Genomic DNA, 24877 nt, shown 5'->3' with positions numbered 1-24877 from the left:
TTTTTTTAATACTTGACACCATCTACCGGCTGTAGCATACACCAATTTTTTATTTATTTTTTCATAAGAATTAACTGAAAGATTCAGTATTGCCTCAATTATCAAGCCTGTCAGTAACTGCAGTTTGCATAAATTAAATATTGCATAAATTAAATATTACCAGTATTGCGGAAAAAGTAAATCCGAACACACACACAAGTAGGGCTTGAAGTTTTCAGGTTTTATTTTTAATCAGGTGAAGTCCCTTTAAACAAATTGAGCTGATTCTGTTTTATAATTAAACTCAGAAAAAGCTGTTAATTACAAAACAATCTTTGTTTTTACCTTCATATCTTGCCTGAGCCTAATTCTGGTCCTCTTAATTTTATTTCAAACAGAGTTGACAAAATACGTAATTTGTTCATTCCCGATCCTACTTTTAACTCGCATTTCATTTCTGCAGTCGCCTAATTTAACGCTGTGTTTTTGTTTATTTATTTATTATTATTATTATTATTATTATTATTATTATTTTTATTTATTTATTTATTTATTTATTTATTTATTTATTTATTTATTTATTTCTTAGCAGCCGCCCTTATCCTGGGCGACTTACAGTCGTAAACAAAAATACATTTCAAGGATCACAGTACAAGTAATAATACGGTTAAGAGCAAGATAAATACAATGACTTTGGTTCTAGCAAGTACAAGTACGATTCAAGAAAAATACGATTTTCCCCACTAGTTTAACAGAGATGTCCTGAAAGATTTTTTGAAGCATAAAAATGAATACCTAGTGCGGAGTGTACAGTGATAGCAACTCCTTCAGGCGCCTGCTCTGAGTATTTCGCCAAACATACCACAAAGCATTTGGGGATATTGGAGGATACACAAAACATGTAGTTTGGTATTACAGCGTCCACACTTCTGATAAACCGCACTACCTGATGCGATCTAATTAGAACCGGACTCGAGACTACCTCCTGAGGTGGTCTCGAGTACGGTATTAAATGCTGCGTAGTGTGGACGCAAACCGTATTTAGCACTTTTAAGCCGGCTTAAACGCAACTAATACGGTTTAAAGGCATAGTGTGGACAGGGCCTTTGTTTTACATTCAATGGAGTTCATATTAGAGTGAAGCTATGGTCGCATTGCTGAGTAAGGAGTAACCATAAAACAAGGCACATGCTAATAGTATGTAGTTTTTAAATCAATACAACTGTAGCAGCACCATAAGATAACAAATTGTTGTGCTGTGAGTTGAATCTTAATGGAAACATTTAATAAAAAATTACATTTAACCAATCTCGGACATAACATGTAAAAAGGAATATCAGAGTGTCCCCTTATATTTATAGAAATTGACTTGGAAAGCATCTTCACTGTTACCATGAAGAATACCTAACATGAAAATGATGACTGTCATAAGAATGCAAAGCATGGTGCTTCTTAAATAATCTGTCAAAGACGTCTGACAAGGCAAGCTGTGGCTTTCAATTTAATATATTAAAAAATAAAGTAACAACCACTTTTCTAGGGTGAGCTCAAGCAAACCAACCTTTGCTAAATCCTTTGAAGGACCGAGTGTTTTTCAGTGGGATGCTCCCCCCATGACCAGACATTTTTTGGCTGTATTTGACTCTCTTCCAATAAAAACAAAATGCACTAAAAAATGTGTTACAGTGGCATCTTGGACTTGGTGTCCTTGTTTTCAGAACATTTTGGGGAACGTTATAACGTACTTCAGAAACCATAAAGCTTCTCTCTTTTTTTCAACACTATATTTTGTATTTAGTTTAATTTCTTGAAATAAAAAACGTTAAGCATTTTCTGATTATTATCTATTTCGCTTAGTGTTTTCAAAGAGATACATGTATAACAACGTGTTATTCTATTACTTGACGAACCTTATACAATACTTCTTGAATGTTTTGTTGAAAAATATTGCTGCGGGACACAAGGTAAAAAATAACTAGCCATTGATAGGTTGCATTTCTGAAACTGCAGCTCGGCACCGTTGGTTGTGCTTGGCAGAAAAGGGCATAGCTGGAATAGGCTAGTGAGTTGGGGGTATAGCTCAGTGGTAGAGCATTTGACTGCAGATCAAGAGGTCCCCGGTTCAAATCCGAGTGCCCCCTTTTTTTCTAAATTAAAATACAAAATGCACGTTAACATTTTTTATTTCAGCTAGAAGCAAAAAATAGTGTTTCAAAGACAGCAACAAGGTACAGACAGGGTTTGAAGACGTGATCCTCAATTTACGGGACCAGACACCTTACCACTTGGCCACCGCACCCTTTACAACTGGAGAAATTAGAAGCTTGGCCTCTCTTGAGAAGGCCGCCTGGGAAGGCAATCTGGCTGGCCAGTTTAATACAAAAAAGAGTTCCTGTTTGAGCTCAAACCACAAACCTTTCGGTTAACAGTGAACGCCAAGGATGGCAACATAGTCACGGAAAATATTTAAAAAGACAACAGTGGTCTCCAAATGTATTTAAAATACAAACATAAAATAGGTTGCCAGAAATATATTATCAATAGAAATTAGTAAATACTATTTTGCAAATAGTATTTTTTTTTTAATACTTGACACCATCTACCGGCTGTAGCATACACCAATTTTTTATTTATTTTTTCATAAGAATTAACTGAAAGATTCAGTATTGCCTCAATTATCAAGCCTGTCAGTAACTGCAGTTTGCATAAATTAAATATTGCATAAATTAAATATTACCAGTATTGCGGAAAAAGTAAATCCGAACACACACACAAGTAGGGCTTGAAGTTTTCAGGTTTTATTTTTAATCAGGTGAAGTCCCTTTAAACAAATTGAGCTGATTCTGTTTTATAATTAAACTCAGAAAAAGCTGTTAATTACAAAACAATCTTTGTTTTTACCTTCATATCTTGCCTGAGCCTAATTCTGGTCCTCTTAATTTTATTTCAAACAGAGCTGACAAAATACGTAATTTGTTCATTCCCGATCCTACTTTTAACTCGCATTTCATTTCTGCAGTCGCCTAATTTAACGCTGTGTTTTTGTTTATTTATTTATTTATTATTATTATTATTATTATTTATTTATTTATTTATTTATTTATTTATTTATTTATTTCTTAGCAGCCGCCCTTATCCTGGGTGACTTACAGTCGTAAACAAAAATACATTTCAAGGATCACAGTACAAGTAATAATACGGTTAAGAGCAAGATAAATACAATGACTTTGGTTCTAGCAAGTACAAGTACGATTCAAGAAAAATACGATTTTCCCCACTAGTTTAACAGAGATGTCCTGAAAGATTTTTTGAAGCATAAAAATGAATACCTAGTGCGGAGTGTACAGTGATAGCAACTCCTTCAGGCGCCTGCTCTGAGTATTTCGCCAAACATACCACAAAGCATTTTGGGATATTGGAGGATACACAAAACATGTAGTTTGGTATTACAGCGTCCACACTTCTGATAAACCGCACTACCTGATGCGATCTAATTAGAACCGGACTCGAGACTACCTCCTGAGGTGGTCTCGAGTACGGTATTAAATGCTGCGTAGTGTGGACGCAAACCGTATTTAGCACTTTTAAGCCGGCTTAAACGCAACTAATACGGTTTAAAGGCATAGTGTGGACAGGGCCTTTGTTTTACATTCAATGGAGTTCATATTAGAGTGAAGCTATGGTCGCATTGCTGAGTAAGGAGTAACCATAAAACAAGGCACATGCTAATAGTATGTAGTTTTTAAATCAATACAACTGTAGCAGCACCATAAGATAACAAATTGTTGTGCTGTGAGTTGAATCTTAATGGAAACATTTAATAAAAAATTACATTTAACCAATCTCGGACATAACATGTAAAAAGGAATATCAGAGTGTCCCCTTATATTTATAGAAATTGACTTGGAAAGCATCTTCACTGTTACCATGAAGAATACGTAACATGAAAATGATGACTGTCATAAGAATGCAAAGCATGGCGCTTCTTAAATAATCTGTCAAAGACGTCTGACAAGGCAAGCTGTGGCTTTCAATTTAATATATTAAAAAATAAAGTAACAACCACTTTTCTAGGGTGAGCTCAAGCAAACCAACCTTTGCTAAACCCTTTGAAGGACCGAGTGTTTTTCAGTGGGATGCTCCCCCCATGACCAGACATTTTTTGGCTGTATTTGACTCTCTTCCAATAAAAACAAAATGCACTAAAAAAATGTGTTACAGTGGCATCTTGGACTTGGTGTCCTTGTTTTCAGAACATTTTGGGAAACGTTATAACGTACTTCAGAAACCATAAAGCTTCTCTCTTTTTTTCAACACTATATTTTGTATTTAGTTTAATTTCTTGAAATAAAAAACGTTAAGCATTTTCTGATTATTATCTATTTCGCTTAGTGTTTTCAAAGAGATACATGTATAACAACGTGTTATTCTATTACTTGACGGACCTTATACAATACTTCTTGAATGTTTTGTTGAAAAATATTGCTGCGGGACACAAGGTAAAAAATAACTAGCCATTAATAGGTTGCATTTCTGAAACTGCAGCTCGGCACCGTTGGTTGTGCTTGGCAGAAAAGGGCATAGCTGGAATAGGCTAGTGAGTTGGGGGTATAGCTCAGTGGTAGAGCATTTGACTGCAGATCAAGAGGTCCCCGGTTCAAATCCGAGTGCCCCCTTTTTTTCTAAATTAAAATACAAAATGCACGTTAACATTTTTTATTCCAGCTAGAAGCAAAAAATAGTGTTTCAAAGACAGCAACAAGGTACAGACAGGGTTTGAAGACGTGATCCTCAATTTACGGGACCAAACACCTTACCACTTGGCCACCGCACCCTTTACAACTGGAGAAATTAGAAGCTTGGCTTCTCTTGAGAAGGCCACCTGGGAAGACAATCTGGCTGGCCAGTTTAATACAAAAAAGAGTTCCTGTTTGAGCTCAAACCACAAACCTTTCGGTTAACAGTGAACGCCAAGGATGGCAACATAGTCACGGAAAATATTTAAAAAGACAACAGTGGTCTCCAAATGTATTTAAAATACAAACATAAAATAGGTTGTCAGAAATATATTATCAATAGAAATTAGTAAATACTATTTTGCAAATAGTATTTTTTTTTTAATACTTGACACCATCTACCGGCTGTAGCATACACCAATTTTTTATTTATTTTTTCATAAGAATTAACTGAAAGATTCAGTATTGCCTCAATTATCAAGCCTGTCAGTAACTGCAGTTTGCATAAATTAAATATTGCATAAATTAAATATTACCAGTATTGCGGAAAAAGTAAATCCGAACACACACACAAGTAGGGCTTGAAGTTTTCAGGTTTTATTTTTAATCAGGTGAAGTCCCTTTAAACAAATTGAGCTGATTCTGTTTTATAATTAAACTCAGAAAAAGCTGTTAATTACAAAACAATCTTTGTTTTTACCTTCATATCTTGCCTGAGCCTAATTCTGGTCCTCTTAATTTTATTTCAAACAGAGCTGACAAAATACGTAATTTGTTCATTCCCGATCCTACTTTTAACTCGCATTTCATTTTTGCAGTCACCTAATTTAACGCTGTGTTTTTGTTTATTTATTTATTATTATTATTATTATTATTATTATTATTTATTTATTTATTTATTTATTTATTTATTTATTTATTTCTTAGCAGCCGCCCTTATCCTGGGCGACTTACAGTCGTAAACAAAAATACATTTCAAGGATCACAGTACAAGTAATAATACGGTTAAGAGCAAGAGAAATACAATGACTTTGGTTCTAGCAAGTACAAGTACGATTCAAGAAAAATACGATTTTCCCCACTAGTTTAACAGAGATGTCCTGAAAGATTTTTTGAAGCATAAAAATGAATACCTAGTGCGGAGTGTACAGTGATAGCAACTCCTTCAGGCGCCTGCTCTCAGTATTTCGCCAAACATACCACAAAGCATTTGGGGATATTGGAGGATACACAAAACATGTAGTTTGGTATTACAGCGTCCACACTTCTGATAAACCGCACTACCTGATGCGATCTAATTAGAACCGGACTCGAGACTACCTCCTGAGGTGGTCTCGAGTACGGTATTAAATGCTGCGTAGTGTGGACGCAAACCGTATTTAGCACTTTTAAGCCGGCTTAAACGCAACTAATACGGTTTAAAGGCATAGTGTGGACAGGGCCTTTGTTTTACATTCAATGGAGTTCATATTAGAGTGAAGCTATGGTCGCATTGCTGAGTAAGGAGTAACCATAAAACAAGGCACATGCTAATAGTATGTAGTTTTTAAATCAATACAACTGTAGCAGCACCATAAGATAACAAATTGTTGTGCTGTGAGTTGAATCTTAATGGAAACATTTAATAAAAAATTACATTTAACCAATCTCGGACATAACATGTAAAAAGGAATATCAGAGTGTCCCCTTATATTTATAGAAATTGACTTGGAAAGCATCTTCACTGTTACCATGAAGAATACGTAACATGAAAATGATGACTGTCATAAGAATGCAAAGCATGGCGCTTCTTAAATAATCTGTCAAAGACGTCTGACAAGGCAAGCTGTGGCTTTCAATTTAATATATTAAAAAATAAAGTAACAACCACTTTTCTAGGGTGAGCTCAAGCAAACCAACCTTTGCTAAACCCTTTGAAGGACCGAGTGTTTTTCAGTGGGATGCTCCCCCCATGACCAGACATTTTTTGGCTGTATTTGACTCTCTTCCAATAAAAACAAAATGCACTAAAAAATGTGTTACAGTGGCATCTTGGACTTGGTGTCTTTGTTTTCAGAACATTTGGGGGAACGTTATAACGTACTTCAGAAACCATAAAGCTTCTCTCTTTTTTTCTACACTATATTTTGTATTTAGTTTAATTTCTTGAAATAAAAAACGTTAAGCATTTTCTGATTATTATCTATTTCGCTTAGTGTTTTCAAAGAGATACATGTATAACAACGTGTTATTCTATTATTTGACGGACCTTATACAATACTTCTTGAATGTTTTGTTGAAAAATATTGCTGCGGGACACAAGGTAAAAAATAACTAGCCATTGATAGGTTGCATTTCTGAAACTGCAGCTCGGCACCGTTGGTTGTGCTTGGCAGAAAAGGGCATAGCTGGAATAGGCTAGTGAGTTGGGGGTATAGCTCAGTGGTAGAGCATTTGACTGCAGATCAAGAGGTCCCCGGTTCTAATCCGAGTGCCCCCTTTTTTTCTAAATTAAAATACAAAATGCACGTTAACATTTTTTATTTCAGCTAGAAGCAAAAAATAGTGTTTCAAAGACAGCAACAAGGTACAGACAGGGTTTGAAGACGTGATCCTCAATTTACGGGACCAAACACCTTACCACTTGGCCACCGCACCCTTTACAACTGGAGAAATTAGAAGCTTGGCCTCTCTTGAGAAGGCCGCCTGGGAAGGCAATCTGGCTGGCCAGTTTAATATAAAAAAGAGTTCCTGTTTGAGCTCAAACCACAAACCTTTCGGTTAACAGTGAACGCCAAGGATGGCAACATAGTCACGGAAAATATTTAAAAAGACAACACTGGTCTCCAAATGTATTTAAAATACAAACATAAAATAGGTTGCCAGAAATATATTATCAATAGAAATTAGTAAATACTATTTTGCAAATAGTATTTTTTTTTTAATACTTGACACCATCTACCGGCTGTAGCATACACCAATTTTTTATTTATTTTTTCATAAGAATTAACTGAAAGATTCAGTATTGCCTCAATTATCAAGCCTGTCAGTAACTGCAGTTTGCATAAATTAAATATTGCATAAATTAAATATTACCAGTATTGCGGAAAAAGTAAATCCGAACACACACACAAGTAGGGCTTGAAGTTTTCAGGTTTTATTTTTAATCAGGTGAAGTCCCTTTAAACACATTGAGCTGATTCTGTTTTAGAATTAAACTCAGAAAAAGCTGTTAATTACAAAACAATCTTTTTTTTTACCTTCATATCTTGCCTGAGCCTAATTCTGGTCCTCTTAATTTTATTTCAAACAGAGCTGACAAAATACGTAATTTGTTCATTCCCGATCCTACTTTTAACTCGCATTTCATTTTTGCAGTCGCCTAATTTAACGCTGTGTTTTTGTTTATTTATTTATTTATTATTATTATTATTATTATTATTATTTTTATTTATTTATTTATTTATTTATTTATTTATTTATTTATTTCTTTCATTCTTTCTTAGCAGCCGCCCTTATCCTGGGCGACTTACAGTCGTAAACAAAAATACATTTCAAGGATCACAGTACAAGTAATAATACGGTTAACAGCAAGATAAATACAATGACTTTGGTTCTAGCAAGTACAAGTACGATTCAAGAAAAATACGATTTTCCCCACTAGTTTAACAGAGATGTCCTGAAAGATTTTTTGAAGCATAAAAATGAATACCTAGTGCGGAGTGTACAGTGATAGCAACTCCTTCAGGCGCCTGCTCTGAGTATTTCGCCAAACATACCACAAAGCATTTTGGGATATTGGAGGATACACAAAACATGTAGTTTGGTATTACAGCGTCCACACTTCTGATAAACCGCACTACCTGATGCGATCTAATTAGAACCGGACTCGAGACTACCTCCTGAGGTGGTCTCGAGTACGGTATTAAATGCTGCGTAGTGTGGACGCAAACCGTATTTAGCACTTTTAAGCCGGCTTAAACGCAACTAATACGGTTTAAAGGCATAGTGTGGACAGGGCCTTTGTTTTACATTCAATGGAGTTCATATTAGAGTGAAGCTATGGTCGCATTGCTGAGTAAGGAGTAACCATAAAACAAGGCACATGCTAATAGTATGTAGTTTTTAAATCAATACAACTGTAGCAGCACCATAAGATAACAAATTGTTGTGCTGTGAGTTGAATCTTAATGGAAACATTTAATAAAAAATTACATTTAACCAATCTCGGACATAACGTAAAAAGGAATATCAGAGTGTCCCCTTATATTTATAGAAATTGACTTGGAAAGCATCTTCACTGTTACCATGAAGAATACGTAACATGAAAATGATGACTGTCATAAGAATGCAAAGCATGGCGCTTCTTAAATAATCTGTCAAAGACGTCTGACAAGGCAAGCTGTGGCTTTCAATTTAATATATTAAAAAATAAAGTAACAACCACTTTTCTAGGGTGAGCTCAAGCAAACCAACCTTTGCTAAACCCTTTGAAGGACCGAGTGTTTTTCAGTGGGATGCTCCCCCCATGACCAGACATTTTTTGGCTGTATTTGACTCTCTTCCAATAAAAACAAAATGCACTAAAAAATGTGTTACAGTGGCATCTTGGACTTGGTGTCCTTGTTTTCAGAACATTTTGGGGAACGTTATAACGTACTTCCGAAACCATAAAGCTTCTCTCTTTTTTTCAACACTATATTTTGTATTTAGTTTAATTTCTTGAAATAAAAAACTTTAAGCATTTTCTGATTATTATCTATTTCGCTTAGTGTTTTCAAAGAGATACATGTATAACAACGTGTTATTCTATTACTTGAAGGACCTTATACAATACTTCTTGAATGTTTTGTTTAAAAATATTGCATGCTGGACACAAGGTAAAAAATAACTAGCCATTGATAGGTTGCATTTCTGAAACTGCAGCTTGGAACCGTTGGTTGTGCTTGGCAGAAAAGGGCATAGCTGGAATAGGCTAGTGAGTTGGGGGTATAGCTCAGTGGTAGAGCATTTGACTGCAGCTCAAGAGGTCCCCGGTTCAAATCCGAGTGCCCCTTTTTTTTTCTAAATTAAAATACAAAATGCACGTTAACATTTTTTATTTCAGCTAGAAGCAAAAAATAGTGTTTCAAAGACAGCAACAAGGTACAGACAGGGTTTGAAGACGTGATCCTCAATTTACGGGACCAAACACCTTACCACTTGGCCACCGCACCCTTTACAACTGGAGAAATTAGAAGCTTGGCCTCTCTTGAGAAGGCCGCCTGGGAAGGCAATCTGGCTGGCCAGTTTAATATAAAAAAGAGTTCCTGTTTGAGCTCAAACCACAAACCTTTCGGTTAACAGTGAACGCCAAGGATGGCAACATAGTCACGGAAAATATTTAAAAAGACAACACTGGTCTCCAAATGTATTTAAAATACAAACATAAAATAGGTTGCCAGAAATATATTATCAATAGAAATTATTAAATACTATTTTGCAAATAGTATTTTTTTTTTAATACTTGACACCATCTACCGGCTGTAGCATACACCAATTTTTTATTTATTTTTTCATAAGAATTAACTGAAAGATTCAGTATTGCCTCAATTATCAAGCCTGTCAGTAACTGCAGTTTGCATAAATTAAATATTGCATAAATTAAATATTACCAGTATTGCGGAAAAAGTAAATCCGAACACACACACAAGTAGGGCTTGAAGTTTTCAGGTTTTATTTTTAATCAGGTGAAGTCCCTTTAAACACATTGAGCTGATTCTGTTTTAGAATTAAACTCAGAAAAAGCTGTTAATTACAAAACAATCTTTTTTTTTACCTTCATATCTTGTCTGAGCCTAATTCTGGTCCTCTTAATTTTATTTCAAACAGAGCTGACAAAATACGTAATTTGTTCATTCCCGATCCTACTTTTAACTCGCATTTCATTTTTGCAGTCGCCTAATTTAACGCTGTGTTTTTGTTTATTTATTTATTTATTATTATTATTATTATTATTATTATTTATTTATTTATTTATTTATTTATTTATTTATTTATTTCTTTATTTCTTTCTTTCATTCTTTCTTAGCAGCCGCCCTTATCCTGGGCGACTTACAGTCGTAAACAAAAATACATTTCAAGGATCACAGTACAAGTAATAATACGGTTAACAGCAAGATAAATACAATGACTTTGGTTCTAGCAAGTACAAGTACGATTCAAGAAAAATACGATTTTCCCCACTAGTTTAACAGAGATGTCCTGAAAGATTTTTTGAAGCATAAAAATGAATACCTAGTGCGGAGTGTACAGTGATAGCAACTCCTTCAGGCGCCTGCTCTGAGTATTTCGCCAAACATACCACAAAGCATTTTGGGATATTGGAGGATACACAAAACATGTAGTTTGGTATTACAGCGTCCACACTTCTGATAAACCGCACTACCTGATGCGATCTAATTAGAACCGGACTCGAGACTACCTCCTGAGGTGGTCTCGAGTACGGTATTAAATGCTGCGTAGTGTGGACGCAAACCGTATTTAGCACTTTTAAGCCGGCTTAAACGCAACTAATACGGTTTAAAGGCATAGTGTGGACAGGGCCTTTGTTTTACATTCAATGGAGTTCATATTAGAGTGAAGCTATGGTCGCATTGCTGAGTAAGGAGTAACCATAAAACAAGGCACATGCTAATAGTATGTAGTTTTTAAATCAATACAACTGTAGCAGCACCATAAGATAACAAATTGTTGTGCTGTGAGTTGAATCTTAATGGAAACATTTAATAAAAAATTACATTTAACCAATCTCGGACATAACATGTAAAAAGGAATATCAGAGTGTCCCCTTATATTTATAGAAATTGACTTGGAAAGCATCTTCACTGTTACCATGAAGAATACGTAACATGAAAATGATGACTGTCATAAGAATGCAAAGCATGGTGCTTCTTAAATAATCTGTCAAAGACGTCTGACAAGGCAAGCTGTGGCTTTCAATTTAATATATTAAAAAATAAAGTAACAACCACTTTTCTAGGGTGAGCTCAAGCAAACCAACCTTTGCTAAACCCTTTGAAGGACCGAGTGTTTTTCAGTGGGATGCTCCCCCCATGACCAGACATTTTTTGGCTGTATTTGACTCTCTTCCAATAAAAACAAAATGCACTAAAAAATGTGTTACAGTGGCATCTTGGACTTGGTGTCCTTGTTTTCAGAACATTTTGGGGAACGTACTTCAGAAACCATAAAGCTTCTCTCTTTTTTTCAACACTATATTTTGTATTTAGTTTAATTTCTTGAAATAAAAAACGTTAAGCATTTTCTGATTATTATCTATTTCGCTTAGTGTTTTCAAAGAGATACATGTATAACAACGTGTTATTCTATTACTTGACGGACCTTATACAATACTTCTTGAATGTTTTGTTGAAAAATATTGCTGCGGGACACAAGGTAAAAAATAACTAGCCATTGATAGGTTGCAGTTCTGAAACTGCAGCTCGGCACCGTTGGTTGTGCTTGGCAGAAAAGGGCATAGCTGGAATAGGCTAGCGAGTTGGGGGTATAGCTCAGTGGTAGAGCATTTGACTGCAGATCGAGAGGTCCCCGGTTCAAATCCGAGTGCCTCCTTTTTTTCTAAATTAAAATACAAAATGCACGTTAACATGTTTTATTTCAGCTAGAAGCAAAAAATAGTGTTTCAAAGACAGCAACAAGGTACAGACAGGGTTTGAAGACGTGATCCTCAATTTACGGGACCAAACACCTTACCACTTGGCCACCGCACCCTTTACAACTGGAGAAATTAGAAGCTTGGCCTCTCTTGAGAAGGCCGCCTGGGAAGGCAATCTGGCTGGCCAGTTTAATATAAAAAAGAGTTCCTGTTTGAGCTCAAACCACAAACCTTTCGGTTAACAGTGAACGCCAAGGATGGCAACATAGTCACGGAAAATATTTAAAAAGACAACAGTGGTCTCCAAATGTATTTAAAATACAAACATAAAATAGGTTGCCAGAAATATATTATCAATAGAAATTAGTAAATACTATTTTGCAAATAGTATTTTTTTTTTAATACTTGACACCATCTACCGGCTGTAGCATACACCAATTTTTTATTTATTTTTTCATAAGAATTAACTGAAAGATTCAGTATTGCCTCAATTATCAAGCTTGTCAGTAACTGCAGTTTGCATAAATTAAATATTGCATAAATTAAATATTACCAGTATTGCGGAAAAAGTAAATCCAAACACACACACAAGTAGGGCTTGAAGTTTTCAGGTTTTATTTTTAATCAGGTGAAGTCCCTTTAAACACATTGAGCTGATTCTGTTTTAGAATTAAACTCAGAAAAAGCTGTTAATTACAAAACAATCTTTGTTTTTACCTTCATATCTTGCCTGAGCCTAATTCTGGTCCTCTTAATTTTATTTCAAACAGAGCTGACAAAATACGTAATTTGTTCATTCCCGATCCTACTTTTAACTCGTATTTCATTTTTGTAGTCCCCTAATTTAACGCTGTGTTTTTGTTTATTTATTTATTATTATTATTATTATTATTATTATTATTTATTTATTTATTTATTTATTTATTTATTTATTTCTTAGCAGCCGCCCTTATCCTGGGCGACTTACAGTCGTAAACAAAAATACATTTCAAGGATCACAGTACAAGTAATAATACGGTTAAGAGCAAGATAAATACAATGACTTTGGTTCTAGCAAGTACAAGTACGATTCAAGAAAAATACGATTTTCCCCACTAGTTTAACAGAGATGTCCTGAAAGATTTTTTGAAGCATAAAAATGAATACCTAGTGCGGAGTGTACAGTGATAGCAACTCCTTCAGGCGCCTGCTCTGAGTATTTCGCCAAACATACCACAAAGCATTTGGGGATATTGGAGGATACACAAAACATGTAGTTTGGTATTACAGCGTCCACACTTCTGATAAACCGCACTACCTGATGCGATCTAATTAGAACCGGACTCGAGACTACCTCCTGAGGTGGTCTCGAGTACGGTATTAAATGCTGCGTAGTGTGGACGCAAACCGTATTTAGCACTTTTAAGCCGGCTTAAACGCAACTAATACGGTTTAAAGGCATAGTGTGGACAGGGCCTTTGTTTTACATTCAATGGAGTTCATATTAGAGTGAAGCTATGGTCGCATTGCTGAGTAAGGAGTAACCATAAAACAAGGCACATGCTAATAGTATGTAGTTTTTAAATCAATACAACTGTAGCAGCACCATAAGATAACAAATTGTTGTGCTGTGAGTTGAATCTTAATGGAAACATTTAATAAAAAATTACATTTAACCAATCTCGGACATAACATGTAAAAAGGAATATCAGAGTGTCCCCTTATATTTATAGAAATTGACTTGGAAAGCATCTTCACTGTTACCATGAAGAATACGTAAAATGAAAATGATGACTGTCATAAGAATGCAAAGCATGGTGCTTCTTAAATAATCTGTCAAAGACGTCTGACAAGGCAAGCTGTGGCTTTCAATTTAATATATTAAAAAATAAAGTAACAACCACTTTTCTAGGGTGAGCTCAAGCAAACCAACCTTTGCTAAACCCTTTGAAGGACCGAGTGTTTTTCAGTGGGATGCTCCCCCCATGACCAGACATTTTTTGGCTGTATTTGACTCTCTTCCAATAAAATCAAAATGCACTAAAAAATGTGTTACAGTGGCATCTTGGACTTGGTGTCCTTGTTTTCAGAACATTTTGGGGAACGTTATAACGTACTTCAGAAACCATAAAGCTTCTCTCTTTTTTTCAACACTATATTTTGTATTTAGTTTAATTTCTTGAAATAAAAAACGTTAAGCATTTTCTGATTATTATCTATTTCGCTTAGTGTTTTCAAAGAGATACATGTATAACAACGTGTTATTCTATTACTTGACGGACCTTATACAATACTTCTTGAATGTTTTGTTGAAAAATATTGCTGCGGGACACAAGGTAAAAAATAACTAGCCATTGATAGGTTGCATTTCTGAAACTGCAGCTCGGCACCGTTGGTTGTGCTTGGCAGAAAAGGGCATAGCTGGACTAGGCTAGTGAGTTGGGGGTATAGCTCAGTGGTAGAGCATTTGACTGCAGGTCAAGAGGTCCCCGGTTCAAATCCGAGTGCCCCCTTTTTTCTAAATTAAAATACAAAATGCACGTTAACATTTTTTATTTCAGCTAGAAGCAAAAAATAGTGTTTCAAAGACAGCAACAAGGTACAGACAGGGTTTGAAGACGTGATCCTCAATTTACGGGACCAAACACCTTACCACTTGGCCACCGCACCCTTTACAACTGGAGAAATTAGAAGCTTGGCCTCTCTTGAGAAGGCCGCCTGGGAAGGCAATCTGGCTGGCCAGTTTATTATAAAAAAGAGTTCCTGTTTGAGCTCAAACCACAAACCTTTCGGTTAACAGTGAATGCCAAGGATGGCAACATAGTCACGGAAAATATTTAAAAAGACAACAGTGGTCTCCAAATGTATTTAAAATACAAACATAAAATAGGTTGCCAGAAATATATTATCAATAGAAATTAGTAAATACTATTTTGCAAATAGTATTTTTTTTTTAATACTTGACACCATCTACCGGCTGTAGCATACACCAATTTTTTATTTATTTTTTCATAAGAATTAACTGAAAGATTCAGTATTGCCTCAATTATCAAGCCTGTCAGTAACTGCAGTTTGCATAAATTAAATATTGCATAAATTAAATATTACCAGTATTGCGGAAAAAGTAAATCCAAACACACACACAAGTAGGGCTTGAAGTTTTCAGGTTTTATTTTTAATCAGGTGAAGTCCCTTTAAACAAATTGAGCTGATTCTGTTTTAGAATTAAACTCAGAAAAAGCTGTTAATTACAAAACAATCTTTGTTTTTACCTTCATATCTTGCCTGAGCCTAATTCTGGTCCTCTTAATTTTATTTCAAACAGAGCTGTCAAAATACGTAATTTGTTCATTCCCGATCCTACTTTTAACTCGCATTTCATTTTTGCAGTCGCCTAATTTAACGCTGTGTTTTTGTTTATTTATTTATTATTATTATTATTATTATTATTATTATTTATTTATTTATTTATTTATTTATTTATTTCTTAGCAGCCGCCCTTATCCTGGGCGACTTACAGTCGTAAACAAAAATACATTTCAAGGATCACAGTACAAGTAATAATACGGTTAAGAGCAAGATAAATACAATGACTTTGGTTCTAGCAAGTACAAGTACGATTCAAGAAAAATACGATTTTCCCCACTAGTTTAACAGAGATGTCCTGAAAGATTTTTTGAAGCATAAAAATGAATACCTAGTGCGGAGTGTACAGTGATAGCAACTCCTTCAGGCGCCTGCTCTGAGTATTTCGCCAAACATACCACAAAGCATTTTGGGATATTGGAGGATACACAAAACATGTAGTTTGGTATTACAGCGTCCACACTTCTGATAAACCGCACTACCTGATGCGATCTAATTAGAACCGGACTCGAGACTACCTCCTGAGGTGGTCTCGAGTACGGTATTAAATGCTGCGTAGTGTGGACGCAAACCGTATTTAGCACTTTTAAGCCGGCTTAAACGCAACTAATACGGTTTAAAGGCATAGTGTGGACAGGGCCTTTGTTTTACATTCAATGGAGTTCATATTAGAGTGAAGCTATGGTCACATTGCTGAGTAAGGAGTAACCATAAAACAAGGCACATGCTAATAGTATGTAGTTTTTAAATCAATACAACTGTAGCAGCACCATAAGATAACAAATTGTTGTGCTGTGAGTTGAATCTTAATGGAAACATTTAATAAAAAATTACATTTAACCAATCTCGGACATAACATGTAAAAAGGAATATCAGAGTGTCCCCTTATATTTATAGAAATTGACTTGGAAAGCATCTTCACTGTTACCATGAAGAATACGTAACATGAAAATGATGACTGTCATAAGAATGCAAAGCATGGCGCTTCTTAAATAATCTGTCAAAGACGTCTGACAAGGCAAGCTGTGGCTTTCAATTTAATATATTAAAAAATAAAGTAACAACCACTTTTCTAGGGTGAGCTCAAGCAAACCAACCTTTGCTAAACCCTTTGAAGGACCGAGTGTTTTTCAGTGGGATGCTCCCCCCATGACCAGACATTTTTTGGCTGTATTTGACTCTCTTCCAATAAAAACAAAATGCACTAAAAAATGTGTTACAGTGGCATCTTGGACTTGGTGTCCTTGTTTTCAGAACATTGTGGGGAACGTTATAACGTACTTCAGAAACCATAAAGCTTCTCTCTTTTTTTCAACACTATATTTTGTATTTAGTTTAATTTCTTGAAATAAAAAACGTTAAGCATTTTCTGATTATTATCTATTTCGCTTAGTGTTTTCAAAGAGATACATGTATAACAACGTGTTATTCTATTACTTGACGGACCTTATACAATACTTCTTGAATGTTTTGTTGAAAAATATTGCTGCGGGACACAAGGTAAAAAATAACTAGCCATTGATGTGTTGCATTTCTGAAACTGCAGCTCGGCACCGTTGGTTGTGCTTGGCAGAAAAGGGCATAGCTGGAATAGGCTAGTGAGTTGGGGGTATAGCTCAGTGGTAGCGCATTTGACTGCAGATCAAGAGGTCCCCGGTTCAAATCCGAGTGCCCCCTTTTTTTCTAAATTAAAATACAAAATGCACGTTAACATTTTTTATTTCAGCTAGAAGCAAAAAATAGTGTTTCAAAGACAGCAACAAGGTACAGACAGGGTTTGAAGACGTGATCCTCAATTTACGGGACCAAACACCTTACCACTTGGCCACCGCACCCTTTACAACTGGAGAAATTAGAAGCTTGGCCTCTCTTGAGAAGGCCGCCTGGGAAGGCAATCTGGCTGGCCAGTTTAATATAAAAAAGAGTTCCTGTTTGAGCTCAAACCACAAACCTTTCGGTTAACAGTGAACGCCAAGGATGGCAACATAGTCACGGAAAATATTTAAAAAGACAACACTGGTCTCCAAATGTATTTAAAATACAAACATAAAATAGGTTGCCAGAAATATATTATCAATAGAAATTAGTAAATACTATTTTGCAAATAGTATTTTTTTTTTAATACTTGACACCATCTACCGGCTGTAGCATACACCAATTTTTTATTTATTTTTTCATAAGAATTAACTGAAAGATTCAGTATTGCCTCAATTATCAAGCCTGTCAGTAACTGCAGTTTGCATAAATTAAATATTGCATAAATTAAATATTACCAGTATTGCGGAAAAAGTAAATCCGAACACACACACAAGTAGGGCTTGAAGTTTTCAGGTTTTATTTTTAATCAGGTGAAGTCCCTTTAAACACATTGAGCTGATTCTGTTTTAGAATTAAACTCAGAAAAAGCTGTTAATTACAAAACAATCTTTGTTTTTACCTTCATATCTTGCCTGAGCCTAATTCTGGTCCTCTTAATTTTATTTCAAACAGAGCTGACAAAATACGTAATTTGTTCATTCCCGATCCTACTTTTAACTCGCATTTCATTTTTGCAGTCGCCTAATTTAACGCTGTGTTTTTGTTTATTTATTTATTATTATTATTATTATTATTATTATTATTATTATTATTATTATTATTATTATTTTTATTTATTTATTTATTTATTTATTTATTTATTTCTTAGCAGCCGCCCTTATCCTGGGCGACTTACAGTCGTAAACAAAAATACATTTCAAGGATCACAGTACAAGTAATAATACGGTTAAGAGCAAGATAAATACAATGACTTTGGTTCTAGCAAGTACAAGTACGATTCAAGAAAAATACGATTTTCCCCACTAGTTTAACAGAGATGTCCTGAAAGATTTTTTGAAGCATAAAAATGAATACCTAGTGCGGAGTGTACAGTGATAGCAACTCCTTCAGGCGCCTGCTCTGAGTATTTCGCCAAACATACCACAAAGCATTTTGGGATATTGGAGGATACACAAAACATGTAGTTTGGTATTACAGCGTCCACACTTCTGATAAACCGCACTACCTGATGCGATCTAATTAGAACCGGACTCGAGACTACCTCCTGAGGTGGTCTCGAGTACGGTATTAAATGCTGCGTAGTGTGGACGCAAACCGTATTTAGCACTTTTAAGCCGGCTTAAACGCAACTAATACGGTTTAAAGGCATAGTGTGGACAGGGCCTTTGTTTTACATTCAATGGAGTTCATATTAGAGTGAAGCTATGGTCGCATTGCTGAGTAAGGAGTAACCATAAAACAAGGCACATGCTAATAGTATGTAGTTTTTAAATCAATACAACTGTAGCAGCACCATAAGATAACAAATTGTTGTGCTGTGAGTTGAATCTTAATGGAAACATTTAATAAAAAATTACATTTAACCAATCTCGGACATAACATGTAAAAAGGAATATCAGAGTGTCCCCTTATATTTATAGAAATTGACTTGGAAAGCATCTTCACTGTTACCATGAAGAATACGTAACATGAAAATGATGACTGTCATAAGAATGCAAAGCATGGCGCTTCTTAAATAATCTGTCAAAGACGTCTGACAAGGCAAGCTGTGGCTTTCAATTTAATATATTAAAAAATAAAGTAACAACCACTTTTCTAGGGTGAGCTCAAGCAAACCAACCTTTGCTAAACCCTTTGAAGGACCGAGTGTTTTTCAGTGGGATGCTCCCCCCATGACCAGACATTTTTTGGCTGTATTTGACTCTCTTCCAATAAAAACAAAATGCACTAAAAAATGTGTTACAGTGGCATCTTGGACTTGGTGTCCTTGTTTTCAGAACATTTTGGGGAACGTTATAACGTACTTCAGAAACCATAAAGCTTCTCTCTTTTTTTCAACACTATATTTTGTATTTAGTTTAATTTCTTAAAATAAAAAACGTTAAGCATTTTCTGATTATTATCTATTTCGCTTAGTGTTTTCAAAGAGATACATGTATAACAACGTGTTATTCTATTACTTGACGGACCTTATACAATACTTCTTGAATGTTTTGTTGAAAAATATTGCTGCGGGACACAAGGTAAAAAATAACTAGCCATTGATGTGTTGCATTTCTGAAACTGCAGCTCGGCACCGTTGGTTGTGCTTGGCAGAAAAGGGCATAGCTGGAATAGGCTAGTGAGTTGGGGGTATAGCTCAGTGGTAGAGCATTTGCCTGCAGATCAAGAGGTCCCCGGTTCAAATCCGAGTGCCCCCTTTTTTTCTAAATTAAAATACAAAATGCACGTTAACATTTTTTATTTCAGCTAGAAGCAAAAAATAGTGTTTCAAAGACAGCAACAAGGTACAGACAGGGTTTGAAGACGTGATCCTCAATTTACGGGACCAAACACCTTACCACTTGGCCACCGCACCCTTTACAACTGGAGAAATTAGAAGCTTGGCCTCTCTTGAGAAGGCCGCCTGGGAAGGCAATCTGGCTGGCCAGTTTAATATAAAAAAGAGTTCCTGTTTGAGCTCAAACCACAAACCTTTCGGTTAACAGTGAACGCCAAGGATGGCAACATAGTCACGGAAAATATTTAAAAAGACAACACTGGTCTCCAAATGTATTTAAAATACAAACATAAAATAGGTTGCCAGAAATATATTATCAATAGAAATTAGTAAATACTATTTTGCAAATAGTATTTTTTTTTTAATACTTGACACCATCTACCGGCTGTAGCATACACCAATTTTTTATTTATTTTTTCATAAGAATTAACTGAAAGATTCAGTATTGCCTCAATTATCAAGCCTGTCAGTAACTGCAGTTTGCATAAATTAAATATTGCATAAATTAAATATTACCAGTATTGCGGAAAAAGTAAATCCGAACACACACACAAGTAGGGCTTGAAGTTTTCAGGTTTTATTTTTAATCAGGTGAAGTCCCTTTAAACACATTGAGCTGATTCTGTTTTAGAATTAAACTCAGAAAAAGCTGTTAATTACAAAACAATCTTTGTTTTTACCTTCATATCTTGCCTGAGCCTAATTCTGGTCCTCTTAATTTTATTTCAAACAGAGCTGACAAAATACGTAATTTGTTCATTCCCGATCCTACTTTTAACTCGCATTTCATTTTTGCAGTCGCCTAATTTAACGCTGTGTTTTTGTTTATTTATTTATTATTATTATTATTATTATTATTATTATTTTTATTTATTTATTTATTTATTTATTTCTTAGCAGCCGCCCTTATCCTGGGCGACTTACAGTCGTAAACAAAAATACATTTCAAGGATCACAGTACAAGTAATAATACGGTTAAGAGCAAGATAAATACAATGACTTTGGTTCTAGCAAGTACAAGTACGATTCAAGAAAAATACGATTTTCCCCACTAGTTTAACAGAGATGTCCTGAAAGATTTTTTGAAGCATAAAAATGAATACCTAGTGCGGAGTGTACAGTGATAGCAACTCCTTCAGGTGCCTGCTCTGAGTATTTCGCCAAACATACCACAAAGCATTTTGGGATATTGGAGGATACACAAAACATGTAGTTTGGTATTACAGCGTCCACACTTCTGATAAACCGCACTACCTGATGCGATCTAATTAGAACCGGACTCGAGACTACCTCCTGAGGTGGTCTCGAGTACGGTATTAAATGCTGCGTAGTGTGGACGCAAACCGTATTTAGCACTTTTAAGCCGGCTTAAACGCAACTAATACGGTTTAAAGGCATAGTGTGGACAGGGCCTTTGTTTTACATTCAATGGAGTTCATATTAGAGTGAAGCTATGGTCGCATTGCTGAGTAAGGAGTAACCATAAAACAAGGCACGTGCTAATAGTATGTAGTTTTTAAATCAATACAACTGTAGCATCACCATAAGATAACAAATTGTTGTGCTGTGAGTTGAATCTTAATGGAAACATTTAATAAAAAATTACATTTAACCAATCTCGGACATAACATGTAAAAAGGAATATCAGAGTGTCCCCTTATATTTATAGAAATTGACTTGGAAAGCATCTTCACTGTTACCATGAAGAATACGTAACATGAAAATGATGACTGTCATAAGAATGCAAAGCATGGCGCTTCTTAAATAATCTGTCAAAGACGTCTGACAAGGCAAGCTGTGGCTTTCAATTTAATATATTAAAAAATAAAGTAACAACCACTTTTCTAGGGTGAGCTCAAGCAAACCAACCTTTGCTAAACCCTTTGAAGGACCGAGTGTTTTTCAGTGGGATGCTCCCCCCATGACCAGACATTTTTTGGCTGTATTTGACTCTCTTCCAATAAAAACAAAATGCACTAAAAAATGTGTTACAGTGGCATCTTGGACTTGGTGTCCTTGTTTTCAGAACATTTTGGGGAACGTTATAACGTACTTCAGAAACCATAAAGCTTCTCTCTTTTTTTCGACACTATATTTTGTATTTAGTTTAATTTCTTGAAATAAAAAACGTTAAGCATTTTCTGATTATTATCTATTTCGCTTAGTGTTTTCAAAGAGATACATGTATAACAACGTGTTATTCTATTACTTGACGGACCTTATACAATACTTCTTGAATGTTTTGTTGAAAAATATTGCTGCGGGACACAAGGTAAAAAATAACTAGCCATTGATAGGTTGCATTTCTGACTGCAGCTCGGCACCGTTGGTTGTGCTTGGCAGAAAAGGGCATAGCTGGAATAGGCTAGTGAGTTGGGGGTATAGCTCAGTGGTAGAGCATTTGACTGCAGATCAAAAGGTCCCCGGTTCAAATCCGAGTGCCCCCTTTTTTTCTAAATTAAAATACAAAATGCACGTTAACATTTTTTATTTCAGCTAGAAGCAAAAAATAGTGTTTCAAAGACAGCAACAAGGTACAGACAGGGTTTGAAGACGTGATCCTCAATTTACGGGACCAAACACTTTACCACTTGGCCACCGCACCCTTTACAACTGGAGAAATTAGAAGCTTGGCCTCTCTTGAGAAGGCCGCCTGGGAAGGCAATCTGGCTGGCCAGTTTAATATAAAAAAGAGTTCCTGTTTGAGCTCAAACCACAAACCTTTCGGTTAACAGTGAACGCCAAGGATGGCAACATAGTCACGGAAAATATTTAAAAAGACAACACTGGTCTCCAAATGTATTTAAAATACAAACATAAAATAGGTTGCCAGAAATATATTATCAATAGAAATTAGTAAATACTATTTTGCAAATAGTATTTTTTTTTAATACTTGACACCATCTACCGGCTGTAGCATACACCAATTTTTTATTTATTTTTTCATAAGAATTAACTGAAAGATTCAGTATTGCCTCAATTATCAAGCCTGTCAGTAACTGCAGTTTACATAAATTAAATATTGCATAAATTAAATATTACCAGTATTGCGGAAAAAGTAAATCCGAACACACACACAAGTAGGGCTTGAAGTTTTCAGGTTTTATTTTTAATCAGGTGAAGTCCCTTTAAACAAATTGAGCTGATTCTGTTTTATAATTAAACTCAGAAAAAGCTGTTAATTACAAAACAATCTTTGTTTTTACCTTCATATCTTGCCTGAGCCTAATTCTGGTCCTCTTAATTTTATTTCAAACAGAGCTGACAAAATACGTAATTTGTTCATTCCCGATCCTACTTTTAACTCACATTTGATTTTTGCAGTCGCCTAATTTAACGCTGTGTTTTTGTTTATTTATTTATTATTATTATTATTATTATTATTATTATTATTATTATTATTATTTATTTATTTATTTATTTATTTATTTATTTATTTATTTCTTAGCAGCCGCCCTTATCCTGGGCGACTTACAGTCGTAAACAAAAATACATTTCAAGGATCACAGTACAAGTAATAATACGGTTAAGAGCAAGATAAATACAATGACTTTGGTTCTAGCAAGTACAAGTACGATTCAAGAAAAATACGATTTTCCCCACTAGTTTAACAGAGATGTCCTGAAAGATTTTTTGAAGCATAAAAATGAATACCTAGTGCGGAGTGTACAGTGATAGCAACTCCTTCAGGCGCCTGCTCTGAGTATTTCGCCAAACATACCACAAAGCATTTGGGGATATTGGAGGATACACAAAACATGTAGTTTGGTATTACAGCGTCCACACTTCTGATAAACCGCACTACCTGATGCGATCTAATTAGAACCGGACTCGAGACTACCTCCTGAGGTGGTCTCGAGTACGGTATTAAATGCTGCGTAGTGTGGACGCAAACCGTATTTAGCACTTTTAAGCCGGCTTAAACGCAACTAATACGGTTTAAAGGCATAGTGTGGACAGGGCCTTTGTTTTACATTCAATGGAGTTCATATTAGAGTGAAGCTATGGTCGCATTGCTGAGTAAGGAGTAACCATAAAACAAGGCACATGCTAATAGTATGTAGTTTTTAAATCAATACAACTGTAGCAGCACCATAAGATAACAAATTGTTGTGCTGTGAGTTGAATCTTAATGGAAACATTTAATAAAAAATTACATTTAACCAATCTCGGACATAACATGTAAAAAGGAATATCAGAGTGTCCCCTTATATTGATAGAAATTGACTTGGAAAGCATCTTCACTGTTACCATGAAGAATACGTAACATGAAAATGATGACTGTCATAAGAATGCAAAGCATGGCGCTTCTTAAATAATCCCCGGTTCAAATCCGAGTGCCCCCTTTTTTTCTAAATTAAAATACAAAATGCACGTTAACATTTTTTATTTCAGCTAGAAGCAAAAAATAGTGTTTCAAAGACAGCAACAAGGTACAGACAGGGTTTGAAGACGTGATCCTCAATTTACGGGACCAAACACCTTACCACTTGGCCACCGCACCCTTTACAACTGGAGAAATTAGAAGCTTGGCCTCTCTTGAGAAGGCCGCCTGGGAAGGCAATCTGGCTGGCCAGTTTAATATAAAAAAGAGTTCCTGTTTGAGCTCAAACCACAAACCTTTCGGTTAACAGTGAACGCCAAGGATGGCAACATAGTCACGGAAAATATTTAAAAAGACAACAGTGGTCTCCAAATGTATTTAAAATACAAACATAAAATAGGTTGCCAGAAATATATTATCAATAGAAATTAGTAAATACTATTTTGCAAATAGTATTTTTTTTTTAATACTTGACACCATCTACCGGCTGTAGCATACACCAATTTTTTATTTATTTTTTCATAAGAATTAACTGAAAG

General features: G+C 35.3%; 9 non-coding genes across 9 annotated transcripts; all 9 read left to right on the top strand.

Moving 5' to 3' along the window:
- Positions 1-2048: 2048 nt before the first annotated feature.
- Positions 2049-2120, top strand: trnac-gca (transfer RNA cysteine (anticodon GCA)). The gene has a single exon. It is a non-coding gene; the product is annotated as a tRNA-Cys (tRNA).
- Positions 2121-4583: 2463 nt separating this feature from the next.
- trnac-gca (transfer RNA cysteine (anticodon GCA)) lies at positions 4584-4655 on the top strand. The gene has a single exon. It is a non-coding gene; the product is annotated as a tRNA-Cys (tRNA).
- Positions 4656-7122: 2467 nt separating this feature from the next.
- On the top strand, positions 7123-7194 carry trnac-gca (transfer RNA cysteine (anticodon GCA)). The gene has a single exon. It is a non-coding gene; the product is annotated as a tRNA-Cys (tRNA).
- Positions 7195-9679: 2485 nt separating this feature from the next.
- trnac-gca (transfer RNA cysteine (anticodon GCA)) lies at positions 9680-9751 on the top strand. The gene has a single exon. It is a non-coding gene; the product is annotated as a tRNA-Cys (tRNA).
- A 2485-nt stretch (positions 9752-12236) lies between these two features.
- trnac-gca (transfer RNA cysteine (anticodon GCA)) lies at positions 12237-12308 on the top strand. The gene has a single exon. It is a non-coding gene; the product is annotated as a tRNA-Cys (tRNA).
- A 2463-nt stretch (positions 12309-14771) lies between these two features.
- Positions 14772-14843, top strand: trnac-gca (transfer RNA cysteine (anticodon GCA)). Its single transcript has one exon. It is a non-coding gene; the product is annotated as a tRNA-Cys (tRNA).
- Positions 14844-17301: 2458 nt separating this feature from the next.
- On the top strand, positions 17302-17373 carry trnac-gca (transfer RNA cysteine (anticodon GCA)). The gene has a single exon. It is a non-coding gene; the product is annotated as a tRNA-Cys (tRNA).
- A 2489-nt stretch (positions 17374-19862) lies between these two features.
- On the top strand, positions 19863-19934 carry trnac-gca (transfer RNA cysteine (anticodon GCA)). The gene has a single exon. It is a non-coding gene; the product is annotated as a tRNA-Cys (tRNA).
- A 2455-nt stretch (positions 19935-22389) lies between these two features.
- trnac-gca (transfer RNA cysteine (anticodon GCA)) lies at positions 22390-22461 on the top strand. The gene has a single exon. It is a non-coding gene; the product is annotated as a tRNA-Cys (tRNA).
- Positions 22462-24877: the final 2416 nt, after the last annotated feature.

The sequence above is a fragment of the Acipenser ruthenus genome, unplaced genomic scaffold, assembly GCF_902713425.1.
Source record: "Acipenser ruthenus unplaced genomic scaffold, fAciRut3.2 maternal haplotype, whole genome shotgun sequence".
Classification (NCBI taxonomy): domain Eukaryota; kingdom Metazoa; phylum Chordata; class Actinopteri; order Acipenseriformes; family Acipenseridae; genus Acipenser; species Acipenser ruthenus.
Note: the sequence above shows the minus strand (reverse complement) of the source record. Positions and strands in the feature narration are given on the sequence as shown.